The sequence below is a fragment of the Arachis ipaensis genome, chromosome B03 (assembly GCF_000816755.2).
Source record: "Arachis ipaensis cultivar K30076 chromosome B03, Araip1.1, whole genome shotgun sequence".
In the NCBI taxonomy this organism is placed as follows: Eukaryota; Viridiplantae; Streptophyta; class Magnoliopsida; order Fabales; family Fabaceae; genus Arachis; species Arachis ipaensis.
This window is the reverse complement of record NC_029787.2, coordinates 25,929,012-25,935,942: the sequence shown is the minus strand read 5'-3', so window position 1 is coordinate 25,935,942 and position 6,931 is coordinate 25,929,012. Positions and strand designations below refer to the sequence as shown.

Sequence of the window (6,931 nt, the reverse complement as noted above, 5' to 3'; positions counted from 1 at the left end):
GGAGAATATTTACCCCCCATCTCCCTAGTTGATCAATTCTATGAAAATTCTAATGAAAAAATTTTAAAAAATTGATAAAAAAAATCATAAAACATGGAACAACATACAAATACATCATGTCCAAGATTATAAATTAACTAAAATTCAATATCATATCCAAAAAGATAAAATAACACACCATTATATTTCTCAATAGTTTTAATACAAATTAATTTTTTTAAAAAGCCTATAAAACAAAGTCTTCAACTTCGAATATTCTCCCATTGCAAAAGTACAACTTCCAACAAACAACTTTGAGTTCTTTGATAAAACAACGAATATATAAATATGTCAACATGCATCATAAACAAAACACTGTTTAAAGTATAAAGACTTAATTTCTCTTGATGGATTATGACTTCTAATGAAACCTTTCCCCTTCATTAATTGACTAATACTCTTTGCTCAACCATAAAGATTTGTAATTTGTCGAGCTTAACGTGTTCACATATTAGCATCATAAAAATAAATAACAAGTTCCATTAAAAAACACAAAGAAAGAGATGAAACAAGAGATACTGAAGTTGAACAATTACATCAACCTGCAGAATAGATGAAGAATTTATTTATAATACTATCACGATTTGAATTTAATTTTCTTTTACCAAAGGGAAAAAAAACCACTTCTTTTAGCGCACTACTTTTGGAATTCAATAAGCTCACTATATATACACTACATGCACCAGCTACAAAAGCTTTTTTACTTCTTCACTAGGACGACCATTTTATGGCACCCCAAACAACAGATACTAAAACAAATAATTTTTCAGATATAGCTAAAGACCAAACATTTATCATGTGAAAAAATATTACGGGGAAACAACCCTATTGATTGTCCAGCTAAACTTGCCTAACCAAAATTCTAACCTCACTAACCCTTAAAATGCACCAAACTAAATTCAAATCCAAATCAGAATTAATTCATTGTTTGCACACTTAAAAGACTTCAAAGCTTAAAACTTTGTACACATGCACACTAGCCAAGCCATTACCAACTAAGAAGGCTTAGCCACCAAATAATTTCAAAATAATTTTTACTAGGAGCTCAGATTAAGATTTAGTTCCTTAATGCTTATTCAGGGGAAAACAAGTGTAAAAAATGTATAAAACAAGCACAAGCATGTTACAGTTGCAGAAAATCAAGCAAGGTTAAAAGCACAACCATGCTGAAAATAACCAAGATTCAAAACAAACAAGCACAAAAGATGCAGAATAAACCTTTAGTGCAATAAAATTCAAAGAGGGCGAGAGTATCCAATCAGAAGTGGAGGAGGGGGAGGGACAACCGACGGCTGCGGCGGCGATGCTGCCGACGGCAGACGGTGGCTTCTTTCAAACGGACAAGAAGCAACGACGTAGAGCACGGAGCAGTGGACGAGGTGGGGGTCGGTGCATCGGACTGCGGACACAAGCGAAGAGGAGAGCACGGGAGCAAGGAGAGTGGCGCCGGGTTGGGAGCAGAGAGGTGAGGTGGGGGGATGGCGTACAAATCTACAATGATGAAGAAAGGAAGACACAAATGAGGATTAGGGTTAGGGTTTATCTATCTATATATATATATATATATGTTATGTGAAATGACTAAAAAACCTACAATAAAAACAAATTATTGACAATTAAGTATATTTACAAATTTCGTAGATTAGTGGGGATAGGGCAGAGATCACCGCTCAGGAACCCCCACCTGCTTCAGGGGAATTTTGTCCCACATCCCCATCCCTGCAGGAAAAATTCTCCTCCTTCAGGTCTCCATTTGGGGCGATTCCCCCGGGGATCTCTGTGTATCGGAGAGTTTTGTCATCCCTGATGCATTCTTGAATATGCACTAATTTGTTCCCAATCATTGTTAATGTTAATAGAAAGGTTGATTTGCACATTCAAAGAAAGATCAGTCAATATAATGACTGAGATAATATGGACATTGCCAACAATTCGAAGAGATGATGGTTTTATCCCTTAGAAAAATTTGGTGATGTCCCGCACATTCTACCGCTTAACTACTTTTTTCCTTACACAACAATCAAAATCGACTTGTTAGGTGTAAAGCATGATCTCCCATCAAGCAAAATGGAATTCCTCCATCAAAGTCCAATTGTTTGAATCACGATGATCCGAGGAAAACCTATCCAGATAGCTATATCGGCAACGTTGTCTTCAAAGATAACTTTGGTGCTCTGAGCCAATAAGCAATTCCCTTTTTTTCCATCATTTCCAACAACAAGAGCCTTTCCTCTTATTGATGTCACCAACAACTATTTGAGCTCTTTTTATTACTTTCAACTCTAAGCATAATATGTATTAATTCTAAAGGTGCATAGCACTATTAAAAAAGCATAATTAGAAACCAATCAAGAGGCATGGTCTTCAGGGTTAGTAATATCAACATCGACATTTAAATAAAGTAGTTAAGGTATCAAATTACAATAAACAAACAAAGGCCACCTTGGAACTATTAGACAATTAAAGAGTGCCTAATTGCAACCAAAGATTTCACTTAAATTATATAAAAATACACGTAATTGCAAATATCTATTGCCAAAATTCTCTCTTCACCTAGTTCTTTATCTAACCAATGGTTTCATAACTTCAACGAAATGAACATGATCTTTGGCTCAAGGCATTTTCCCTTCTTATCTTGAAAAAGTAAAGGCATGTTGCATTCTTAAGTAAATAACCAACTTCCGGCTAACCAAGCATCTACTGTCTTGTCAAACATACAAGAGATAAGATGGCAATATTCCCCACTTCTACACTAACTATAACTTTTGGCCTAATCTTTAAATCCTAGTTGAACCTTCGTAGACAAACCATTCAAACATCACTCACATATGTTATGCAATTGCTTTTTACTTGAATCAAATCTTTGATCTTTTGAGTAAGCATAAAATTAGGCTTCTACCTAAATGTGCAATAAGGGTATGCCACAATTTCTTCTAGAATCAGAATATGCATGTATTGATAATAGTCTTTAGAAAGTGTGGCATGGATAATAACATAGTTTTCAAATGCAATCAACTTTAGTGTTATTGCTAATTGCAAAACACACTTCTAACATTCTACTCTATCATAAAACAGATTATGAATTTCAATTAGTTTCACTCCCAAAAAGCTTGGGTGTCATTTTTACATAATACACAACAATTCGTAACTAAAAGTTGCCAACCCTTGAATGAATTATGATTGGTATAATTAGGAGATGCATAAAATGGTCATAGTTCCCCCTTATTAATAACTTATTCCCAATGATTGGTCAGATAGCAAGGGGAACAAATAGATTCAACCAGGATAGTTTCACTCTTTAGTTTCACCCTTTCAACCACTCTCCAATCCAACGAAAACTACCAACAACCATCCCCTTGCCACAAACCCCTTCTCACCACTAGTCATATTCGCCATGGCAAGACATACAGAGCAACACCCTTTACTTTACAACAATGTTGATAAAGTGTTGTCTGTAGCTGAAACTTCACTACGAAAAGGGCATTTAACAATCCATATTTATCACTCCTACAAACTAGGGCAAGATCTATGGAGCATCACCATTTACTTTTGCAACAATGGTGATGAGCATTGTTTGTAGCAAAAACTTCACTAAGGAAAGGAAATTTAACAACTCCATATTTATCACTCCTACAAACTAGGACTCGCCTATTTGCACACACAAAAGGTCCCTAATGTAATATTCTATTCCCATATAGAGCACACCTATTAAATTAAAGCCCCAATGTTCTCCCAAACTTCTTTTCAATATTTACTCTGAATGGATTAGGTCTAGCCCATGCCAATCTCACAAAATTTTGTTTACACTTCTACAGTATTTTGCTCCTTCACAACAAAAGGGTCAGTGCACTAGCATCCCACATTAGTGCAAGATCTGGAGCCGGACCGCAACCACAAGATGTAATGTACAAACCCTAACCTGATAATTACATCAGTAACTGTTCCACGGCTTGAACCTGTGACCTAGAGGTCACAACAAACTCCAACTAAAATGATTTTTAAAGGGGAAGTTGTTTTGGCAAGCATGTAAACCCAAGCTCAAATGAAATACCAAACCACTCTTGATATATCGGTCAAATTGAGAAGGGTAGGATATGCACTTCAAGTAGCTCTATCAATCACAAAGTTGAAAGCTTGGTCAATGTACCCACAATCCAAAGTTCACCAATATTCTACTAGCTTACACTCCTCCATTTTGTGTTGATTATTGGCTAGACACCACCACAAGACCTCTCAAAAAAACATTAGAAGTACAAAAAAAGTATTATACCAACTAACAAAAATCAAGGAACTAAACACATCAATTACTTCAAAAGTCCAACTCAACCCTAAAAAAGGCACAATTCAATCAATCTATCATTACTTATCAAAGGCTCTAAGATAACTTTTCATTCACCCAATTATCTTAAAGATATACAATAAAAACCTCCTAAAAAACATATTCCGCCCTTGATAGATACCTACTATGTAGCTATAGAAAGCAATATGTCAAAACAATGACAAGGTCCATTGCCAACCATGATTTTAAAAATCAAACTGAACTGACCGGTTTGATCCGATTAATTGATTCATTTAAAGTATAAATCACTTGACAATAAAACCAGTCAAAAATTAAAAAAAAAGGTCAAAAAATTGGTTTATTAATGCGATTTTTTAGCAGTTAACATATTTAAAATGATAACTTACAAAAAAATAATGTTTAAAAAAATTAAATATTTCATACATAAATATATTATTTGATTATATCAGATTAAATATTGGTGAAACCTTAGTTTAACTTTAAAAACTATTGAACTTCTAACTCTATCGATTCAATAACTAATTAAGTTTTAGAGAAAATAAAAATTTTACGTAAAATCAAAAAATTAAATACAAATAATATACAATCATATTGAGATTCAAATCATAAGTGTCTTATTTAATAACAACGACCCATTTAAAATCATAAGATAAAAATTTTAAAAGTTAAATTGAAATTTAAAAGTATACTATATATATATTTGTTTTTCATTAATTAAAAAAAAGTTACCAAATAAAAAAAATTTCAAAAAACCCATTTAATATTTCCCTTATCTCAAAAGTATCAATGCAAAAATAATTGATTTTACACCTTAAGTTTTGAAATTTCTTAAAAATAATGCAAGTTATACAAATTTTCTATTACAAATAAGAATATACAGAAAATCAGATTGGATTGAAATTGAATATAAACAAAATCTACATCTGATCTACCCTAAAACATTAGATATTCTTATATCTGATCGGATCTGGTTCGCAAATTATTGGTATAACTGGCTTCTCCATTAAAATTTAGATCTCAAATTAAAGAGACTGTTGCTTGAAAAGTTAGATCTCAAAATGAGAAGGATAGGAAAAGAAAATTGAAATCATAACACATGCTAAAATATACTTAAATTGGTAACAAAAAATAATTTTAATACTAAAACTACTTTTAAAAAAACTAAAATCTTGTTCAAATTCATTTAATAATTAAAAAAAAAATTCTTTTGAATAGTTAAAATATTTTTCTCTCCCTTGTATCAAGATCCACAGCCATCTCAAAACCCTAATACCCAAAAGGATATTTAGGAAAAAAAGGAAAGAATAGGAGCGAGGCAGTGACAAAAAAGAGCTTCTGTACCAGTAGTTATGCTGGGATTCCGTCAGAGAGAGGCAGAGAACGCTGCCTTCATATGCGGAGACAAAGTTTCGAACTTCGTGGGAGTTTGAAAGAGTTACGGACCAAGTAATGGGATTTGGCTTTGTGGTGTCAACGATAAGCTGGAGAAGAAAGAAGATAAAGAAAACTCCAATATCGAAGAAGAAAAAGGAAAAACCTTTCTATAAGAGTGACACTAATACCTCTAATAGGCAGGGATGGCAACAGGTCCCCATGATCTGTCCCATCCCTGCCCCCGCCCCGGCGACAGGTAACAGAGACCCTGCTGGGGATGTGGTTCTCCGCGGATATTCTTGAAAAAATTATTTAAAAAAAAATAGAAAGATGATCCTCAATAGTTAACAATTTCTAATCACCAATAAGCAACAATTGAACACAAACCTACATAAGTAACAATATAATTAAAAAAGTACCACACAATTACATTTACATCAACAATCAACAATAAAACTCAGAATCCATATTCCATACAATTACATTTACATCAACAATCAACAAAATTAATAAGATACCATCATCAATTAACAAAATTACATCATACAAATTGACACAAAAAAGAAAATTACCTAAGAACTGAGAAGCCTCAGAGTCACAAACTCATAACCATCATAATCATAAAAGTTTATTCATGAAAAAATAAATAAAACTGAAGTAGCAGAGGAGGATTGCCTACCGACAGAGCAACGGAGAGGGAGGAACGGAGATGAAGAGGCTGACGACGGCAACGAAGATGATTCTCCTCTGACGCGACCAAGACAGCGAAGATTCTGCCTCTGACGCGACGGTGCTCCCTCTGACGCGACGATTCTCCTCGGCTGTCTCAGGAACACCACGACGACGTCCTCCTCGGCTGGGTCAAGCGTGCGATAAGACGTTCTCCTCGGGCATGTTTCTCAGGCGCGCGACGACAGTGCTGCGGTAACCTTCAGAGTGAGAGAGGGAAGCAGTGAGAAGGAGGAGCGCGGCGGCGACGGGAAAGCAGGGTGGTGGACGGCGGGGAGAGGAGAGAATCTGTGAAATGTTAGGGTTTGAATGAGAGGGAGTGGGTGAGAGTGATGCCAATTTGGGAATTTAGGGTTTCATTGAAATTTATATATAGAAAAGGATATTTTAGTCATTTTAATATATAATAATATAATATTATATGAATTTTCATGGGGCGAAGTAGATGTGTGCATGGGCCGGGGTGAAATCGGATTTGATGTGACTCAG

General features: G+C 34.6%; 1 protein-coding gene across 5 annotated transcripts in view; it reads right to left on the bottom strand.

Annotated features, from left to right (window-relative positions):
• The window catches only part of LOC107630146 (protein MICRORCHIDIA 6), a 29,591-nt gene extending 22,793 nt beyond the window's left edge, over positions 1 to 6,798 (bottom strand). For 2 of the 5 annotated variants that reach the window (XM_016333205.2, XM_021118503.1), the window contains exons 1-2: positions 6,393 to 6,798; positions 1,258 to 1,530 (exon numbers count right to left, since the gene is read on the bottom strand). The gene's annotated coding sequence lies outside the window, so the exon portion shown is untranslated. Of the gene's footprint in view, positions 1 to 1,257; positions 1,531 to 1,669; positions 1,931 to 6,392 lie in introns of those variants that run through there. The other 3 variants (XM_016333206.2, XM_016333207.2, XM_016333209.2) reach the window with 3 other exon arrangements.